The 20,501-nt window shown below is 42.7% G+C and overlaps 1 protein-coding gene across 1 annotated transcript in view; it reads left to right on the plus strand.

The window, feature by feature from the left end:
- AUH (AU RNA binding methylglutaconyl-CoA hydratase) overlaps nt 1–20,501 on the plus strand; it is a 1,941,763-nt gene that overhangs the window by 1,758,416 nt on the left and 162,846 nt on the right. The gene's annotated exons all lie outside the window — the stretch shown is intronic.

Here is a 20,501-nt window from a genome sequence, read left to right on the forward strand (position 1 = left end):
ATCATTCTGTGTTGCACAACTTATAAGGAAGGATATGGCATCCAGGTCCAAATATGTCATCCTTTCATTGTACTCTGCCCTCATAAATGCAATCACTGAGTACAGTGCCCCCCCCCCAGCATGTGTCTAATCGGGTATATGCAGCAACTGGAGAACACACAGAGGCTCCTCACAAAAAGAATACATAGTTTAGAAAAAGTCCTGCGCAGACTACCTCAATGTCTTGTCCTTATGCTCAGTTTCATACAGGCTGCTGAAAGGTGGCCTATGCCTGGCCTACAAAGCATCCTGTGATCCAGCCTTAATGGACCTGTTGCACATTTTCAAAACAAATAGCAGCAGAAACACCCTATCCAGGGGCTTAAACCTTGGCTGCAACATAAATAGGACATGCTGGAGGGACAGGTATATGTGTCAGAGGCTGTCTTTTCCCTGAAACAGACTTCCCATCCATATCAGGCAGAGTTCTTTCCCTGCACTTTTTCAAGCAAAACATTGATCATTGGATGGGAAATTGTAAGTGTTCCCTGGTCTGGCACTTATGTTTGTGTTAGAGAGAGAGAGGAAGCTTGTAAATGCTTAACGACTCATGTCTAAGTTTATATACCCCTCCCAACAAAACCTAAGGGGCTGATACCTTTGTTTTATTTCTTGGAAGCATGGCGTGGCTTAAAAAGGCCCATTAGGGTCATTAGCCTAGAGCTGTTTTATGATCCTATGATAATCCTTTGATTTGGGAGTGACTGCGCAGTGGAGTATACACCTACCCTCTGCTGATGTCATTGCACATCTGCATTATAGGTGATAGTTGGACATACCAGAACAAAAAAGGTCCTTAAGTAAGATGAAACTGCTGGTCAACTACTGCCCCAGCTGTTGTCCCTTTACCCATGACCAGATAACTACGTTTTTATGAAAATATCTGATCTTTGTAAAGAAAAAACCTGATTAAGAGTGGAGGAATTAAAATAAGTTAATATAGAGAGGGACGCATAAAGGTATGTAGTAACAGACAGCACTACGTAATAGTGGAGCTGACCTGTAAAATGTGGCCTATTTGGGGAATCAGGATTGCATTTAAAATCTTACAGAGAAGGGTTTTCTTGAGTTGTCATATGACTAATGGAGGAATGTTACCCAGACAAGTATGCACAGAGACTTTTCATTGATTGATATAGGAAGCGCCATCTTATCTGCTTTATTCAGAGCCCGTTGACAATGCAGTATTGGAACTGGCATTCAGTTCCTTGTAGAGTGAAGACTAATGGGAGAATGTCAACTGGGAAGAATGCTTCAAGGGAAAATTGCAGCTGTGGCTATGTACAGCTGCTCAGGTAAATGGACATGTCTTACGAAGAGGATTTTGTTTTAATTTTTGTTTTTGTCTTGGATCTGGTGGCATTTCTTACAAAGTTTTTTTTTTTTTTTTGTCTTGGATCTGGTGGCAGGCTTGGTATATCCTTTGAGAGGTGTAGATACATTGTGATATTTTTGTATTTCATGCAGGGTTTTTCTCTTCTTTGCATTCTCCTTTGGTTTCAGGTTGTATTTCCCTTAATTTTGTTTTCTCGTATTAGATGATATTATTCACTGATGTTAACTCCTTAGAGTGAGCTCAACCTGTTTTCGCAGGACTGTTAAGTTATTTTTCTTTCATAAAATTATGACTCACTATTTGTATATAGTTTCTGGCCAGTGATGATGCTGTTTGTGTGCATTTGAGGTTATTTCTCACTTTTTTGCTGAAAATAATTATTTAACTGTTTATAGATGTAGCACCCAACCTGCACTATGAAAATACATTGTTTTAAGTTAAAACCTACCAGTCTAGCACCTGACAGTTTTCCTATTCAACACAGTAAATCAGCCACAGAGGCCTTAGCATACTATATATCTATCCTTGTAAATCATTCCATCTGATAGTTCTATTTTTCCTCTCCTCTGGCAAAATATGCTAAATTCTTCCACTGCACAAAGGTGGTACCTTACTGAACTCACTTGCTACTGCCCCTCTCATGATTCTATTCCCCCGATCCAAAGTGCTAAAGAAATGCGTACAGTCCCAACTAATCTCCTACCTTTCTCAACAATCTCTTCTTCTTCCATCTCAACATGGTTTTCATCTACACCACAATACCACCATTGCATTCTTAATTTCCCTAGCATTGTAAACATAAACTGAAATTTAGGTAACTATGTATTAGCCCTCTCAAGACCTCTCAAAAGCTTTCAGCATTGCCTGCCACCACATTCTTCTACAAAACCTGTCTAGCCTTGGCATTCATGACTGTTCCCTGACATGGTTCCACAGCTACCTTTCTCACAGATCTCAAGCAGTCAAATGGCAGAATGCTTTACTTGTCATTTCTGCCTATATCAGTTGGTCTCTCTCAAGGATCGGTCCTTGGCCCCATCCACTTCAACATATTTATAAATTACCTCCATACAGCAAGCAAATCTGCCCCCCATCATTCAGAATGCTGACACCACTGCTCTTTCCTACGCCTATTAAAGTATTACAGACCTACAAGTGATAACCCAGGAATCCATTTCATCAATTGAAACCTGGCTACACAAGATACAACTATTTCTCAATCCAAAAAAATAAAACAAAAAACTAATTCTCTGCACCCCTAAACACTGTGACAATCAAAAATATTCTTCTCTATTTCCTCATCTCACAACACAAAACTAGAACTTGTACAGCATGCTAAACTGCTAGGAGACTGCAGAGATAGCAGTTTGATACTTGATTATCATATCTAAAATGCCATAAAATGAAACCACCAAAAAGTAATCTCTTTTTTTAATTTTTCCAAGTCTTTTGGGTTTCTAATACCATGACAGGAATGGACCCCATTCCTAAGTCAAAGTATGATTAATGTTCATGAAATTAGTATTGTTTCAGTCTTTGATATTAGCAGGAAGTGTTCTTCGCAGCAACTGCAGTGTGCCCAGTAATGACTGCTTCTGCAGTTTGTACAGAGATACATGTATCGGTAACATATCTAAGTACAAATGTAAATTCTTTTTTTTTTATAAGGCCTGTTGCTCCTATTACTATTGAAACTGTCTGGGTATCCTTCCTCCACAATGCCCTCATTTCTGCCTGCAAGTTTACTGACTTTAACTTAAGTAACTTATATACAAACTAACTACTGCAGTCATACATGCTCACTCTCTGGCTGCACTCTCAAAATGGTACTAGAAATAGCACGTGCCTGGTATTAATATGTGCATGTTCAGTCCTTGATGGGCTTCTTAAAGGCACAGCACATTCACTCTGATCTACATCCTCCCTCTTTGAGAAATAGACCATGCAATGTTATGAATCTATTTGGCATGAAGATATTACAAGTAGTTCTTTGTCATGCAATTATACAAGACTAGGTGCATATATACAGTTATGTCCATTTTGCTGCGTATTTCACACTGGGCCTGGATATTCGACCATATTGTGTGACATAAGACTGGGAATTAGGTTTAGCAACTGGTGATGTCTCTACAGAATGTTCAACCTCTGGAGTATTTGGAACATCCTCTGGAATGGAAGAAGAGGCTAAAACACACTCTAGGATGGGAACAACATCTGGTTCTGTCTGAGATCTAGAGTCTCTATCACAGGAACAATGCTGTGACGATGATTCTGATACAGGAAGAAAATGCCTGTGATTTCTCCTGTACTCCACACTGTCAGATTCTACAAGGTAGTATCTCAGCTTGGCACATACGCCTGTAACTTGACCAATCCGGTCAAAACCTTTCGCCATTTGTATCCTCACTGCCTCTTCTTCCCTCAACAGATGAAGAAATCTGCTCGATTTATCATAACTGGACTTCTGGATAGAATGCTTCTTGAATAATTGAGCCTTGATGGTTTTGTTGTTCGTAGCTTTAGGCCTCAGTAAACTGGAACTAATAGGTAGTGTAGCTCTGGTTTGCCTAGATAGAAGTCTTTGAGCAGGTGAGCCAAGTATATCGTCACAGGTTATGTTTCTGAGATTAAGTAGATTCAAAAAGACATTAGTATTGTCACACTTTGATCTTTCAAGTAATTGCTTTTCACTCTGCACTGCATGTTCAGCTAGTCCATTTGACTATGGCTATTCAGGACTGCTAGTAACATGTACAAAGTCCCATTCTCTTGCAAATTTCTGAAACACCTAACTAGTAAATTGAATGCCATTGTCAGAAATAACTTGGTGTGGACAACTATGGACTGAGAAGTGACATTTTAACGGAGTAATAACAGTAATGGATGTTACGTTAGGTAGTAAGTCAATCTCAAACCAATTCCAATAAGAGTTTACCGATACTAAGCAGTGTTGATTGTCCCACTCAAAGATATCAGTGGCTACTGTTGATCAAGGTAGTTCAAGAACTGGACTTAGCTGAAGTAGTTCTCTTTGCAAATGTGGTCTAGTATTATTGCATACTAAACAAGAAAAAATTACTTTATCAATGCTTTTCAGTAATGAAGGCCAAAGTACTAGTTCTCTTGCTCTTCTGTTAGTGGATGTGGAACCTGGGTAACCAAGATGCAAAATCTGGACATATTCTTGTTTTAAGGAAGCAGGAACAACGATTTTAGGACCTTTGAAAATAATGCCATCTTCCATCAACATTTCATCTCTGTAAGGAAAATATATTTGCACTTCAGGTGGTACACTAGATTGCTTTAATGGCCATCCAGTATTAATGTAGTGCTTGAGCTTTTGCAAAATTGGATCAGTCTGTGTGTGATCTCTCAGCTCATCATTCTTGTTGCAAAGATGTTGCTTCAGAGATATCAATAATTATTGTGAGATCATAAAAAAGAACTGGAATATTTTACAAGACATCCCAGAACTGAAGAATACTATTAACGATACACCTGCCTTCTCTTTTAGAAACAGCAAGTCTCTGAAGCAACATCTTTGCAACAAGAACACCATTAATAGACAGTGTCAGTCAATGAGAACAGGCACTTTTGCCTGTAGACACTGCTCTGCCTGCCAGTATATTTATTCAGATACAGTCTATACACATCCTACCAAGAAATTTACTTTCAGGATTGATTACTATGCAGACTGTCGAACAACTAACCTAGTGTATTTTGCATATTGTAAGCAATGTCATGCATATTACATAGGAAAAACTAACAGACTATTAAAGGACAGGATACTGGAGCACATTAGAGATATCAGGAATTAGAAAGAGAACAATGCACTAGCCAGTCATGTTATATCAACAGATCCTTCACATACTTTTAGGTTTTTTGTTATTCAAGTTATAGAGGCTAATTTACAAGGAGGAGACATTGGCAATATTACAGAGGCAGCTGAACAGAAATGGATCCTTTTACTAAATGCCGAAAAACCACCAGGGTTAAACGGCACCTTCTCTGTTAAACCTTTCTTAAAAATGAGACGTTTCAAACATTAGTTTCATTATTTGTATCTTATACCTTTTTTACATGTTTTTATATGTATTTTACACATGTATTTTTATATGCCTGCTTATTACCTAGTACACAGACCCACATTCACCTATAATAGGTTTGTAACAGTTTTTACCTTTCTGTCTTTTTAAATATATTTTCTTAATGTTCAATTTGATGACAACAGCCAATTATTCAATCAACAGTTTGTTATATATAATGGTCTTTTTTCAGTGTTCTTTGTCTGATGAAGCAACAGTTTGTGGTCGCGAATGCGCTTACCTTATTTTTATTTTTTGTTTTTAATTGAAGAGCCTTTGGTTGTGTAAGTTGAGCGCATTTTTTATACACATATTCTGATTTCATCTGAGCCTTTTTTGTGAGCTGCTATCATAGATGACACCCATTCCGTTGGTTCTGTAACTGGACAAGTTACACCTTGCTGTGCCATTTTATCCAACTGAATCTTAACATTATCCTGCATAGCTATCGGAACTTTCCTTGCTGGTCTGACTACTTGATTGACCTCTGGGTCTAACTTCATAGAATACACAACTGGAAGTTTGCTCAAGTTGTCTTCAAAAACATCAGCATACTCTGAGAAAATGACTTCAGAAAAACATGGAACTAGGATATGCACTTATGTGATGAACTTCTTTGGTAAATGGAAGCGGATTCCTTCTCAAACTATCTTTGAGACCCAATAATGACTGCACAGGTCTTCGAACTACATAGGATAACAAGCTTTAACAGTTCTCGGCCAAATAACATGAAAGCATCACTGAGCTTTCTGTTTGAATTTCTTCACCTTCATAAGCAACAAGTTTCGCACTAGTGGCCACATCACTTTAGCAAATGTGTCTGCTGTTATAACATTACAGTTTGAACCAGTGTCTACTTTAAGCTCTGTGGATTTACCATTGACCCAGACTGTACAAAACACTTCGCTCTTTGGTAATAGATTCACTGCATCAACTCTCTCACCAATTACTGATACACCATCTACATAGAAAGTGGACTACTGCATCTCTGCTTGATCAACTTGCTTTTTTGTGTGACCTTTCTTTACAACTGTGCGGGACATTGCTGACCAAATGCTAAGCATTTCTCTCTTTTAGACTCATGATTGGCACCACAATTGCAACAGTTAACAGTAAAGTTGGACTTGGGTTTTGCTGATTCATGCTTGTACTGCACTTTAAAACAATCTCCTTTGACTGCACTATTCTTAGAACTTACTGGAAAACTACATATTTTCCCTGGTGAGCCAGCAGGGGCTGTGGCTGCCATGTGCTTAGGCCTACTTCTGTTTGCCACGTGTTGCATGCTATCTACATTTGCTCTGGAGCCTGCTGAAATCATGCTCTTGTCACTCACAAGCATACTTGTGTGTTTTTCTGTCATCTCATGGATTTGACAAATCTCAATGGCTTAACTCAATGTTAAATCATTGTCATGAAGCAAAATCTTTCTCACAGCAGTACTATTAATATCACACATGAGCCTGTCCTTTATTAACTCGTTTGGCTTTGTTTCTCAGGTCATTTATATAAGCTGCAAATGTGTCCCCTGGTTTCTTTTCTCTCATGTAAAAAAAAAAATGCCACTCCAATGTAATATTTGTCTGGGGGTTACATATTTCTCTGAACTTGCACTTCAAACACTCGGGGTCTTCCCTTGATTCATCATGTACATCAATACTACGAGTTTCACCTTCTTTCTCATACACTGCTTGTGCATACACAAATGAACGCTGTCTTTCTACAGCCTCTGATCCAGCTAGGTTTAGCAAAATGAATGCCCTGGTGCATGCATCTTTATCCGAATAAGTTCCTTGTATAAAAATATCGTACTCTTGTTCAAATATTCTCCAGTTCTCTGCGATATTCTGTTGAAATACAAGCGGTAAGGACTTATGAAATCCATCTGCCATATTAACACATACCAGTGAAGGGTTTGCAAATAAGCACAAACACATGCACATATGCCAGAAATTTATGCCAGTACCTGTAACTTTGCCCAATAGCACAGTAAGCCGCTGTATAACTGAACTTTGTGAAGTAAGTCTCTTGAGCACTGTAATACTCTTGAAATTATTGTACTGCAAGAAATCACCTTTCATCAGTGTAAGAAAACTATCATATAACTGCATGATGTGAATGAACTGGGCAAGAGAAGCTCAGAGTCAGTAACATTTTGAAGTAATTGCACTTTGCGAATAAACTGTACACAGCATGCTGAAATTTCCCCAAAATGGCGGTACCTTGCTAGGCAATTCATTACAGTGCAAGAAACACTCTGTAATGGTGACACTTTGTGAGTAGACACACCCAGCACAAGAACTTTTCGAAATGGCTATACTTCAACTGTACTTCATGAAATAGTCGCACTTTTCTAACTATAAACTCTTCAGAATACATTCACAGTAATAAGCACACACTGTAAGTACTTTTACACACTTTGAGGTACTTTGAGTAACTCTAGATCTGAAGTAGTTATTTCATTTGATCTGCAACCTGTGGGTAGTTGGATCCGACCTCGGATCTGAACCGGCAGCTTTCCAAGCTCCAAGATCCGAGCTCCTAGCTCCTCCCCCCTACCCATAATCCCTTGCTACCAACCACATTACCTCAGATCGTTTTTTGCCGCGGCTAAAGACAGTTGCTTCATAGTGAAGAGCTCCTGGCCTGGTGAGATTGTTCTAATTATAGACTTTTTTTTGTTGGTTAAACTTGTGTGTGTGTGTTTTAAAATCAAACCCTTAAAAACCCTTTAAAAAAAAAAAAAAAAAACTAATCTTCCCTTAGTTTAACTTTATCTCTCCCCCTCCCCCCCTAGTGTTTGGGTGTGTGTGTGAGAGGGCTTTATGGCTGAAGGATCTAAGGCCATATTTTCAAAATGTACTGAGTGTGGCCACAAGCTTTCCCCAGCTGATGGCCACACTCAGTGCGTTTTGTGCCTGGGGGCAGCCCATCTATCGGAGGCCTGCCAGATATGTGCGGCCTTCAACCCCCGGGCACTCAGGGACAGGAAGAACAACCTGATCCTGGCGGGAAAACTCCCCCAGGAATCGGCTTCTTCTTCCTCTCCCAGCCGGGTTCAAGCTACTCCTGTAGCTTCGGCACCGGCTACTCCCTTAGCTGTACCCGGGACTCAACCTCCCTTATCAGGTACCAGCTCTGTGGAGTCTAGTGCTTCTTCCCACAGGGAGAAGAAGCACAAAGACAGAGAGGGTCACAGATCAAAAAGGCGGGCCGAGTCTCATCCCTTGGCTCCGCCTGAGAAAATTCTGAAGTCCCCAGTGAGGGTCTCCGGATCCTCGTCCTCTCGGCTCTGTTCACCCTCTTTTTCTCCGGAGCCGGAGGAGGAGGATAGGTCTCCCTCAAGGTCTTTGAGGCGGCCCTCCCGGCCCACCTCAACTGCCTCTTCGCGGTCTACATGGAGCATCTCCGAAGCAGACATGGATTGGATGATGCGAAGATTTCTGCAGACCCAGATGCAGATGGGGATGCTCTTGCCTCCCCCCCCCCTTTGGGAGGGAGTGCAGCCCCCATTTTTGCCCCGATCGCTCCTTCTATGACCCGTTTTCGGGTCTTGGAGTTGTCGGATCCAGGCCCTTTCGGACCCGGGGATACATCGGCGCTGATAGCGATTGTGTCTTCGACGCTGACTATACCTTCGAGCTTGTCGGATCTGAGCTCTCGGGGCCGAGGGTTGAGCATCGGATCCGAGGGGGTGGTTGTGTCTTCGGCGCTGATTGGGTCGGAGCACACCAGTACCTCGGGTCCGACTGCTTCGGCTCCGACCCCGATCCCATCCTTGGAGCCAGGGAGGTTACTTTCTCAGGCTGGGGACAGTGAATCTCCCTCTGCTTTTGAGGTAGTGGAGAGGGTACTGTCGAGGTCATCCAGGTCCCCGACCGGGCCTTTGGATCCACCCGTGCCCCCACTGTATCAGGGTCTGTCTTCAAACATCCATCCATCTGGACAGCCTGCCCAAGCCCTCCAGTTGGTTCCTATGGAGGAACACCACCCTACGGACGAGCCCTCTTCGGACAGTCCCACCGAAGAGGCGCCTCGGAAGCATCAGTGCAAAAGGAGGCACCTGGACTCCCCCCGAGTCCATTACCACGGATACGGATTTGGATGATACGGAGGGCTCCCCAAGGTCACCCCCTGAAGATGTCTCCTTCGGAGACATCATGGAAATGTTGCGTATAAGAGGGGGTGGTCTGCCCAAAAGCCCTCCCTGGACGAATCTGTATTTCTAGAGGCCTTTGAGGCAGGCCCATCTACCTCTTGGGTGTCCCCCCCAGCCGACCCCTTGGTGGATCTAATTACCACCAGGGCTTGGAAAGACCCTGACACCGTGGAGCCTATCCCTAGATGCCCGGACAAGGTCTTCAGCCCTCCCTCTGATAGACCTTCTTGGTCCAAAGGCGCGCCGGTTGATGCTATGTTGGTGGCGGCGGCCACTAGGAAAGAACTTGCCCAGGAAAGTTCTTCGGTCCACCCGCCGGACAAGGAGTCCCGGGCGTTGGACCATATTGGGAAGCGGATGTTTGCTTCAGCGACCTTTGCCATAAGGTCGCTGAACTACATGGCACACACCATTAGGCTACAGCGTGACTTAATTAAAGAATACGCTGCAGCTCCTCCGGAGTCCATGTCGGTCCCAGACAAAAAGGTTTTTGAGACTCGAATGGCCACTCTAAAGTCCATATCAAACACATCTATGCGGCTTCTTTCCCATGCCATGGAAGGAGCCACTAGAGCTAGCGGAGCTGGAGTGGTCTTACGACATCACTCCTGGCTCCGCCTTTGCGACTTCACGGAACCCTTTAAGGCGTCCTTCGCGAACGCCCCTTATGATGGTTCGGCCTTATTTGGCTCAACAGTTCGCGACACGCTGGTCCAAAGCGAGAAGGATGGGAAGACGCTGTCAGCCGTCGGAGTCCGCTTCTCTAGCCCCCAAAGATCCTTCTCCAGGAATCAGAGGGGGCAAAAGAAGCTGTGGTTCCGTAAATCTCAGCAATCCCGTCCTGCTGCGGACAACTCATCCTCTAGAGGCAGAGGAGGACAAGGTGGACACCGGCCCAGAGGCAGAGGGGGGCCGCGTAACTTCGGGTCTAGAGAACCTTTCTCGGACAGACCCGTGCAACAGCCCTGAGGGCTTGCCCGACTGTCCCTCTCTGGAGGCAGTCAGGGGGCGATTATCGGAGCACCTGTCAAACTGGGAGTCCATTACAACGGATCGATGGGTGCTCCGGATTATATCCAGAGGTTACACTATACCGTTCACACCCCCCCCCAAACCCAAAGGTCTCCCCGATGTTCCACCCCATCAGAGGTAGTCCGCAGTTCTGGAAATTTCAGAGTTGCTAAGAAAAAGAGCCATCCAGCCCATCCCCCCAGATCAGTCCGGGTTGGGTTATTACTCCAGGTTCTTCTTGGTGCCAAAGAAAACGGGGGACCTCAGACCCATCCTAGACCTCTCGTCCCTGAACCTGTTCATACCCAAGGAAAAGTTCCGGATGGTCACCCTCCAATCTATTCTCCCCCTTCTGCGGGAGAACGACTGGATGTGCTCATTAGACCTCAAGGATGCGTACTACCATATACTAATGGACAGATGATCCAGGAGGTTCCTCCGCTTCCGGCTAGGAGCCAGTCATTATCAGTTCAGGGTTCTTCCATTTGGCCTAACCTCAGCCCCCAGAGTGTTTACCAAAGTCATGGCAATGGTTGCAGCCCACCTGAGATTCCAGGGCATTCAGGTGTTCCCTTACCTAGACGACTGGCTCCTCACCGCCCCCAACAGGCATCTACTGGGTGTGGCGAGAGATTACGCCCTCTCTCTGGCCCGTCATTTGGGCATTTCAGTGAATCTAAAGAAATCCTGCATGTGCCCCACTTAAGCCCTAGAATTCATAGGGGCCAGGTAGGATATTCAGATCTCCAAAGTGGTTCTTACATCGGTCAGGCTGAACAGTTTGTCTCTCCAAGTCTTAGACATTCTTCGGAGCCCCACTCCTCCAGCAGAATTAGTCCTGAGGGCGCTAGGGTCTATGTCAGCAGCGATCGGCCTTTCTCTTCATGCCCGTCTGCGAATGCGAGTGTTACAGTGGACTCTCCAGGTCCAATGGTCGCTATCGGTCCATCCCTTAGACATGCCGATTCCCCTGAGCAGGGCATGCAGGGACTCCCTTCTTTGGTGGTTACAGGCACAGGAGCTCAAAGAAGGGAGACCCTTTGTGATTCCCCCAGTCAAAGCCACGTTGACCACGGACGCTTCTTGCCTCGGGTGGGGCGGGCATTACGCGGGCAAGTCCGTCCAAGGCACATAGACTCCTCTAGAGACTGCATTGCATATCAACATCCTAGAGATGAGGGCAGTGCTTTTGGCGTTGCAAGCTCTTCATCACCTTCTTCCTCTAGGGACTATTGCAATCCAGACGGACAACATGTCCGTTGTCTGGTATATAAACAAACAGGGAGGGACCAGATCTTACCCCCTGTGTCGAGAAGCCATGAGAGTGTGGGAATGGGCGATTTCCACCAACCGCTTTCTGGTAGCAACGCACATTCCGGGACGGTCCAACATATTAGCGGACAAGTTGAGTCGGGTATTCCTCAGCCCTTACGAGTGGTCTCTGAATCCATCTGTCGTGAAGCAGATATTCCTCAAGTGGGGTCAACCTCGCTGCGACCTTTTCGCTTCTCCCCTAAACACAAAATGCAGTGATCACTTCGCGATAGTTCCCCCCAGAGGGGAATCCCCCAGGGACGCTCTGGTTCATGCTTGGCCGCTCGGTCTCCTTTATGCGTATCCTCCTCTTCCTCTGATGATGAAATTCATCCAGAAAGCCTGTCAGTTGAGGAGCAGAGTGATTCTCATAGCCCCATTCTGGCTTCGACAAATCTGGTTCCCCTTTCTGCAGTCTCACAGTGTGGCTCCCCCATGGATTCTGGACCCCAGACCAGACCTAATCTCGCATCCGACAAGCGAACCTGGTCAACCTCAGGCTCACGGCTTGGTTGATCCAGTTCCGTTAATGGCTAGGACACCCGGTATCTCGTCCCCTGTTAAAGCCATTCTGGTGGCAGCTCATAAGCCATCCACCAGAAAGCTCTACAACAGTAAATGGAAATGCTTTTCCATCTAGGCAAAGGATAAGGAATTGGATCCCTTTACGGTTCCTATTCCCACTATCCTGGACTTCCTGTCCCTTCTTTTTAGACAAGGAGCTAGTGCGTCCATGGTTAAGGTCCAGCTAGCAGCCATCTCTCATTATCACGTAGGGGATGGTGTAGATTCTTTGGCGTCAGCAAAAATATGCAAGACCTTCTTAAAAGGCGTGTTTCTCTTAAAGCCCCCTATTAAGCCGGCAGTTCCTCCATGGGATCTTACCTTGGTCTTACAAGCATTAACAAGACCACCTTTCGAGCCGGCAGCCTCAGTGCCATTGAAATTCTTATCTTGGAAAACGGCTTTTTTGGTCGCTATTACTTCAGCCAAATGAGTCTCAGAATTGCAAGCTCTGTGCATTAAGCATCCATATCTTATTTTTCACAAAGATAGAGTGGCCCTCAGGACTAATCCTTCCTTTCTGCCTAAGGTAGCCACAGAGGCTAACATTAATCAGTCAATTAACCTTCCTGTTTTCTTCCCGAATTTCCAAAACAAGTGTGAATACACATTGCATAAATTGGATGTACACAGACAACTACGTTTTTACTTGCATAGGACTAAAGATTTTCGCAAGTCAGACCAGTTGTTTGTTTCTTATGCTAAGTCAGCCATGGGCAAACCAATTTCTAAGGTGACAGTGGCAAATTGGATCTCTCAGTGTATTAGACAGGGATACACTTCATCTGGGAAGCCAGCTCCGGTTGGCGTGCGTGCGCATTCTACTAGATCTGTGACTACCTCGATGGCTTTTTGGTCTAGAGTTCCAGTAGACGATATTTGTTCAGCAGCTACCTGGTCCTCTTCCCATACGTTCATTTCTCATTACAAACTGGACATGATCTCCAGAAGTAGGGCTTCCTTTGGCTCCGCGGTGCTTTGGAATATCCTTCCGTAGGGACCACCCAGGGTCTTTAGGTAAGCTGGGGACTCTGTCCCACAGGTTGCAGATCAAATGAAGTAACTACTTCAGATAAAGAAGTTATGTACTCACCATAACGTTCCATCTGAGTAGATACTTCATTTGTCTGCAACCGACCCCCCCTGCCATCCCCCGAACCTCGGTAAGGTATTGTTCCTTTGGAGAATTTTCTCCGTCTTTAGCCTATAGGGCAAAATAACTGATCTGAGGTAATGTGGTTGGTAGCAAGGGATTATGGGTAGGGGGAGGAGCTAGGAGCTCGGATCTTGGAGCTTGGAAAGCTGCCGGTTCGGATCCGAGGTCGGATCTGACTACCCACAGGTTGCAGACAAATGAAGTATCTACTCAGATGGAACGTTATGGTGAGTACATAACTTCTTTTTATGCCCTTGATACAGTACAAAGTCGTAGTTATGCTGGAACACAGCACTTTGCCAAAAAAACATGCAATCGCCTTGCTATTTTATGCTTAATGTGCCTGTTTTCTTTTTTTTCTTTTGCCCTTATTATATTTGTTTTGCTCGTTTAATCTCTTTTCATGCCCATTGTACTTTTCTTGTGCTTGTTTTACTCTAAACATGTCCATTTTGCCTTAAACACACTCATTTTGCTTTAAACATACTAGTTTTGCTTTTCTGATGATGTCTTTGTCAAATATCTCAATTTTAAACATTTCTCTTTAGTTAATAAACCCTTGTAATGCTCCGTTTTATTTATTTTTTTACAAATTAACTACTACCCTGTAAATATAAAAAAAAAAAAAAGTCTCATCATGTATATTAAATTTGAATTTTTTATTTTTTTTCATTTTTGAATTTATAACTTACATTTTCTAAATTTTTGTTTTTCTTTTGTATTTTGTACTTCTTCTACAACATTTTGTAACCAACACTGTATTATATTGCACATGGAGCTTTTCTCCCCGGGCCTCCACTGAAAATGGGCACTTCTTGGCCCAGTGGACTTCCCTGGTAATCAAACTGAAATAAAATAAATAAATAAATACACAGTTTGTGTGAATTCTTATTACCTTTGATTCTTTTCTGGCTGTTTTTTATGCTCGTTTCTCTTGGTTTTCCTTCACTGTCATCTCTGCACCTCATGGCTCCGAATATCATTTTCTAGAATCCTGGTTCTGACACCATGTCACTCTCTTACTTTGGACACAATAGAAGAGTCTTCGTGGATTCTCTTCAAACAGCTTTATTATATACAAACACATCACGGCAGAAGTTTACTGACTTTAACTTAAGTAACATATACAAACTAACTATTGGAATCATACATGCGCACACTCTGGCTGCACTCTCAAAATGGCACTAGGAATAGCATGTGACCGATATTTATATGTGCACGTTCAGTCCTCGATGTGCTTCTTAAAGACATAGTGCATTCACTTAGATCTACACTTTTGTTATATTGCATGAATCTCTATGGACAGTCCTAATTACTGTGTTTATTTGTTTTATCCAACGTGTTAACCTCACTTTCAGTTTCTTTAACTTCTCCATTACTAATCTTCTTTTCTACTTTTCCTTTTTGTTTTCTTATGTTTTTGTATTGTAAAGTTTTCCGTGTCCAAATGCCTTTGCCTGTGTTTCTCTTCAAATATCTTTGTTGCTGCTTCTTTTCTATTAACTAGTTTTGGTTTCTCTTTTGCATAGATATTGCACCATATTAAATTTCTTTTCTTTCCCATGTCTATGTTTCTTTTTCAGATGTCACCTTTTTCTCCTATTTCTCCTTACTTTGGGGGCTTATTGTTCCATCATGCTGTGAATCCTTCATTTCGCAAGTATTCCATAACTTCAACTTCTGTTTTTTTAACTTGTACTTTACCAATCTTCTTTTCCATATTCCCTCTTTGTGATCTTATTTTTTTATTGTGAAATTTTCCGTACCTGGATGCATTTGCCTGTATTTCTCTTTGAATATATTTGGGAGTGCCTGTCTTGTGTTGATTAATTTGGCTTTCTCCTTTGCATAAATATTACACCATATCTGATCTCTTTTTTCCCCCATGTCCATATTTCTTTTTAATACTTTTCAAAAGTCTCTAGGTTTTCTTATTTTTATTTTTGCACTTCTTCAGTTGCTTCTTTTTCCAAATGACCCAAGGTGTCTTGGTGTATATAATGCTTTTCATAAATCTGTTGTATTAATGAACACACATTTTTATTTGACACTTCTGACAGTTTTTCTTATGGAAGTGTTTTTCTTTCCTCTAATTTCTCTCTTAATCTTTTTGTATTTCTTTTGTCTGGAAATTCTGAGCTTCTTGCATAATAGTAACAATACATAATTTCTTTCTTATCCTCAGTAGTCCACTGTATCGTCTTTATAGCCTATCAATTTTTTGGACTACTACTTCCTTCTACAATGGGGGGGGGGGCAGCCATCCTCCCCCTGGGCCTGGCCTAGACCCATTGTAGGAATGTTTCCATGTCTTGAGGATTCTACATTGTTGTTTTTTCCAGTCCTGGCACCAGTGCGCCTTCCAGGATTGGGCACTTTTTTGTCCTGGGTCTTGTGCATCCAGCTCTCTTTTTTTATTTTTTTAACCTGTTTCTGTTCATGACATAAGCCATATCAAATACAGTCTGTATATCAGTGTCTTCTTGGTAAGATTTTGTGAAAAACAGTGTCCACCTTGTGAAGGTACTCACCAAGACTTGAAATTTCGGCAGTACTACTGTTCTTTGCTTGCTGTCTGTATAGAATCAAAACTGTCCTGACAGACCATGTTAGGATTCATACTGTTTCTCTGTACAGCTTCTATTTTTACCAACCTTCAATCCACGTAACTTAACAAAATACAACCTGGCAGCGATCACAGTTCTTTGCTTATCGCTAATTAGACTAGAGGTATTTAACTCCATACCCTGTGGGTGACAAGTAGATGCCCTTTCAAGTCAAAAGTCAAGTCAAAGAAAATGTTATTGTCATTCAAAACTACACCACAATGTAACTGAATGAAGTTGCAATGCTTCATTCCCAGTGCAAAATCATGCATACAGAGAAGAAGAAGAAAATAACATAAAATACAAGTAAAAATAGAATAAAATAATAACATAATGATCAGACACACTTTACATATAAATAGAATTGAGTAACAACATGTGCAGAACATTACTATAACATAAGAACTATGCAGCATATGGAATGGTCAGCATGGATATTGCACAGGGTGATTAATATTGCATTTCAATTCCTGTGGTAAGCTAAAGTGTGAACCAGTGTCAAATGTATACATCAGTTAGTTATTGCACATGAAAAGCTTAATACTTATAGTGCAGCAAAGCCTGGATATGTAAGGATCTGTGCAGTCAGATAAGTAGCATAACTATGTGGTAGGAGAGAAGAATGCATCGTCAGTCTCCTAGCTCATTTTTCACAAGAGTTCAGTAGTCTGGTGGAGAGAGGAAAGAAACTGTTGTTAAGTCTAGAAGTCCTACAGTGCATACCTCTGTATCTGCTACCCAAGGAGAGGTTAGAAAACATACTGTTTGCAGGATGCAGAGGATCAATGGATATCTTCCTGGCTCTACTGTTGCAGTGTGATTTTTGTAGGTCTTCCAGAGGTGCAGGAGAGGAACCGATGATTTTCTCTGCTGCCCTTACAACTCGCCTAAGAGCCTTACGATTTGAGGTGTTGCAGCCCCCATACCAGACAGTGATGTTATTGGTAAGGATGCTTTTGATGGTACACCTGTAAAATGTTTGGAGGATGGTCTTCGATAGTTTGTCTTTCTTAGTTTTCTTAGGAAGTGCAAGCATTGCTGAGCTTTTTTGACCATGTAAAATGCATGGACTGGCCAGGACAAGTCCTCAGTGAAATGTACTCCAAGAAACTTTGTACTTTTGGCCATTTCCACTGTCATCCCTTTCATATCTAGAGGTTGGTATGGTGCTTGAGACCTTCTGAAATCCACAATCAGTTCCTTAGACTTACTGACATTCAGCGCCAAGTTGTTGTTGTCACACCAGCTGAACAGATGTTCAATCTCATTCCTGTAGGCTGTCTCCTCTCTGTCTCTGACAAGGCCTATGACCATGGTGTCATCTGCGAATTTGATGATTTTATTGATCTCATGTCTACCCACACAGTCATGTGTCAGCAAGGAGAACAGGAGAAACTTAAGATGCACCCCTGAGGTATTCTTGTATACAGGGTTATGCTTTCAGAACTGTTGTCGCCCACACAAACCCTTTGAAGCCTTTCTGTGAGGAATATTGGAATCCAATTACATAAGTGGGAGTTGATGCCCAACTGTAGTATTTTCATTATCAGATTCTGAGGAATGACAGTATTGAAGGCAGAACTGAAGTCTATGAATAGTAGTCTTGCATAGCAGTTCTTGCCTTCCAAGTGAGCCAAAGTTTCATGGACTGCTAGGGAGATGGCGTCCGCTGTACTACAGTTTGTCCTGTATGCAAACTGCAGTGTGTCCAGAGTCACTGGTATGCTTGAGGCTATGTAATCTTTAACCAGCCTCTCAAAGCATTTCATCACTGTCAAGGTTAAAGCCACTGGTCACTAGTCATTTAGAGTTGCTAGTTGTAGTTTCTTGGGTAAGGGAATGATGGTCATTGTCTTGAACCATTTTGGTACACTGGCTAGTTGTAGAGAAGTACTGAAGATGTCCGTAAATACTGATGCCATATCTTTTGCACATTCCCATAGTACCCTACCCATGATGTTATCTGGGCAGCTGCTTTCCTCGGGTTCACCCATTTCAAGTTTCTGATGACATTAATTGTGTTCAGGCTCAGCACTGCTTCATCCTTGTCAACAGGTAGTTTATTTGCCACTGTTTTGTTATTTGCATCAAACCTGATGAAGAAGATGTTCAGTTGGTTCAAAACTTCAGTGCTGTCATCACATGAGGCTGATGCAGGTTTGTAGTCAGTGATGGTTATTATGCCCGTCCATACTCATCTGGTATCTCTCTGGATGCTAAAGTGGCCTCTTTGCATCCTTAATACCTTTGTTCAATTTAGCTGTGGCAACCCTTAGAGCATCCATGTAATATGATCTGAATGCTGCGTTCCTAGCTTTTAACAGCTTGTACACCTCACTGGTTAGCATTGGCTTTTGTTTTGCCTGTATGATGATGCACTTGGTAGTTGTTACATCATTCACACCTTTTGAGATGTAGTCCGTGACTGATTCTGTTCATGTATCCAGGTCAATGTGGTTGTCTATCATGGCTGCCTGCCTGAACACTGACCAGTTTGTGCACTTGAAGCAGTCTTGCAGAGCTGCGGCTGCTCCCTCAGGCCATTTCCTTACTTGTTTTCTAGTTGGTTTGTTGGTTTTTAGTAAAGATTTATATGCAGGAACCAGCATGATGGCTAGGTGGTCAGAGCTACCTAGATGTGGATAAGGTGCTGCTTTATATGCTTAATGTTGGTATGTACCTTATCCAGTATATTTACTCCTCTCATGGCAAACTCCACATGTTGGTGGTAATGGGGTAATACTAACTTTAAGTTGGCCTGGTTAAAGTCCCCTGCAATTGCTATTGCAAACTCTGGGTTGTTGTTTTGCCCATCCGTTATAGACTGATAAGAGAGTAGACAGTGCTTCATTGGTGTTTGCATTGGGTGGAATGTAGACTACCATAATACATACTCCATTGAACTCTCTAGGTAGGTAGAAAGGTCTGCATTTTTAAGGACAGAAATTCAATGTTCTTTGAGCAGAAAGAGTTAACCTCTTCACAGTTACTGCTTCTGCTTTTACATATATACACACTCCCCCTCCTCGAGACTTGCCACAGAGTGATTGAATTCTGTCTGCTCTGAATAATGTCATGCCCTCTACATTTACTGTGCTTTCACTGATATTAGGATTAAGCCATATTTCAGTAAACACAAATAGATTGCTGTTTCCCACCTTGTTTTGTGAAGAGGCTTCCAAGTCTTAAGTAATCCATCTTGCTTTCAAGTGAGCATACATTTGCCAGCAGAATGGAAGGCAGTGCAGGCTTGTTTTTAAGTGTATGCCAGGAACCGTGAACATATGATTAGCCAGATGTTTACATTTCTGTCCATGATCCAGTAAAATTCCCAGGTGTAGGAATTCCTGAAGTATGTTAGGCCTTGTAGGCTTCAATGTAAACAGATGATCAAACAAGCAGCACTGTGAGATTTTAGATCCAATTTCTAACAGTTTCACTGCATTGTAATTTTTCTACGCCCTGCCCAGATTGTCATTGATCAGTCCCCATTCCACTCCTCCCACATGAAAAGTGATTATGGTTTCTCCCCTTCCTTTTTCCAGTAGTGGACTTTGGAGCCCCTTGCCTGCCCCATCCTCATTGCAGTTGTGATTTTTGCCGTTTGTCTATACCATTACAAATCTATTTTGCAATTTTCGTATTATTCAAATACTGACTGTCACTGTTTGAGTCCATTTCCTAACTTGATACATGTCCTGATGCTGTTGGCATTGTTATTCAATCCCCACAGACCCTGTCAGTGATCAGCATTTTCAGGCTTTTCCAACATCACCTTGCATTAGCCATGGTTCTTTGCTTACCCCAATCTAGCCTATCAGTATAAAGCCCCATGCCCACTGGGTGACGGACAGAGCCTATACCCTGATACCTTTGATCAGAGGCTGTATCCTGCAGCATGTTGTTTTTCACAGTGATTGATGTCATTTACTCACCCCAGTCAGCTTGACAGTGACCATAACCCATGGAATACCTCTGTACTATGTGACCACTATCTAAGCACCCACTCAGAAGCCCTCCTGTTTCCCACACTTAGCTCTCAGCGGCAGTTTGAGCTGTTGGTCTCCAGCCAACTCTCCCATTCATCCCAGTATCAGTTGTTTCATTTTCAAACTGTGCATCCTTTCAGAGGATGAGCATCCACTCCTCCCTAGAATGTTGACAGTTGAACTTTGCAAGTATAGTCACAACCTCATCCATGTATTGACAGGCCCTTCTCCAAAAGAGGATG

This window comes from Protopterus annectens, chromosome 11.part0 (assembly GCF_019279795.1).
Source record: "Protopterus annectens isolate FY-2018-M chromosome 11.part0, PAN1.0, whole genome shotgun sequence".
NCBI classification, from domain to species: domain Eukaryota; kingdom Metazoa; phylum Chordata; order Ceratodontiformes; family Protopteridae; genus Protopterus; species Protopterus annectens.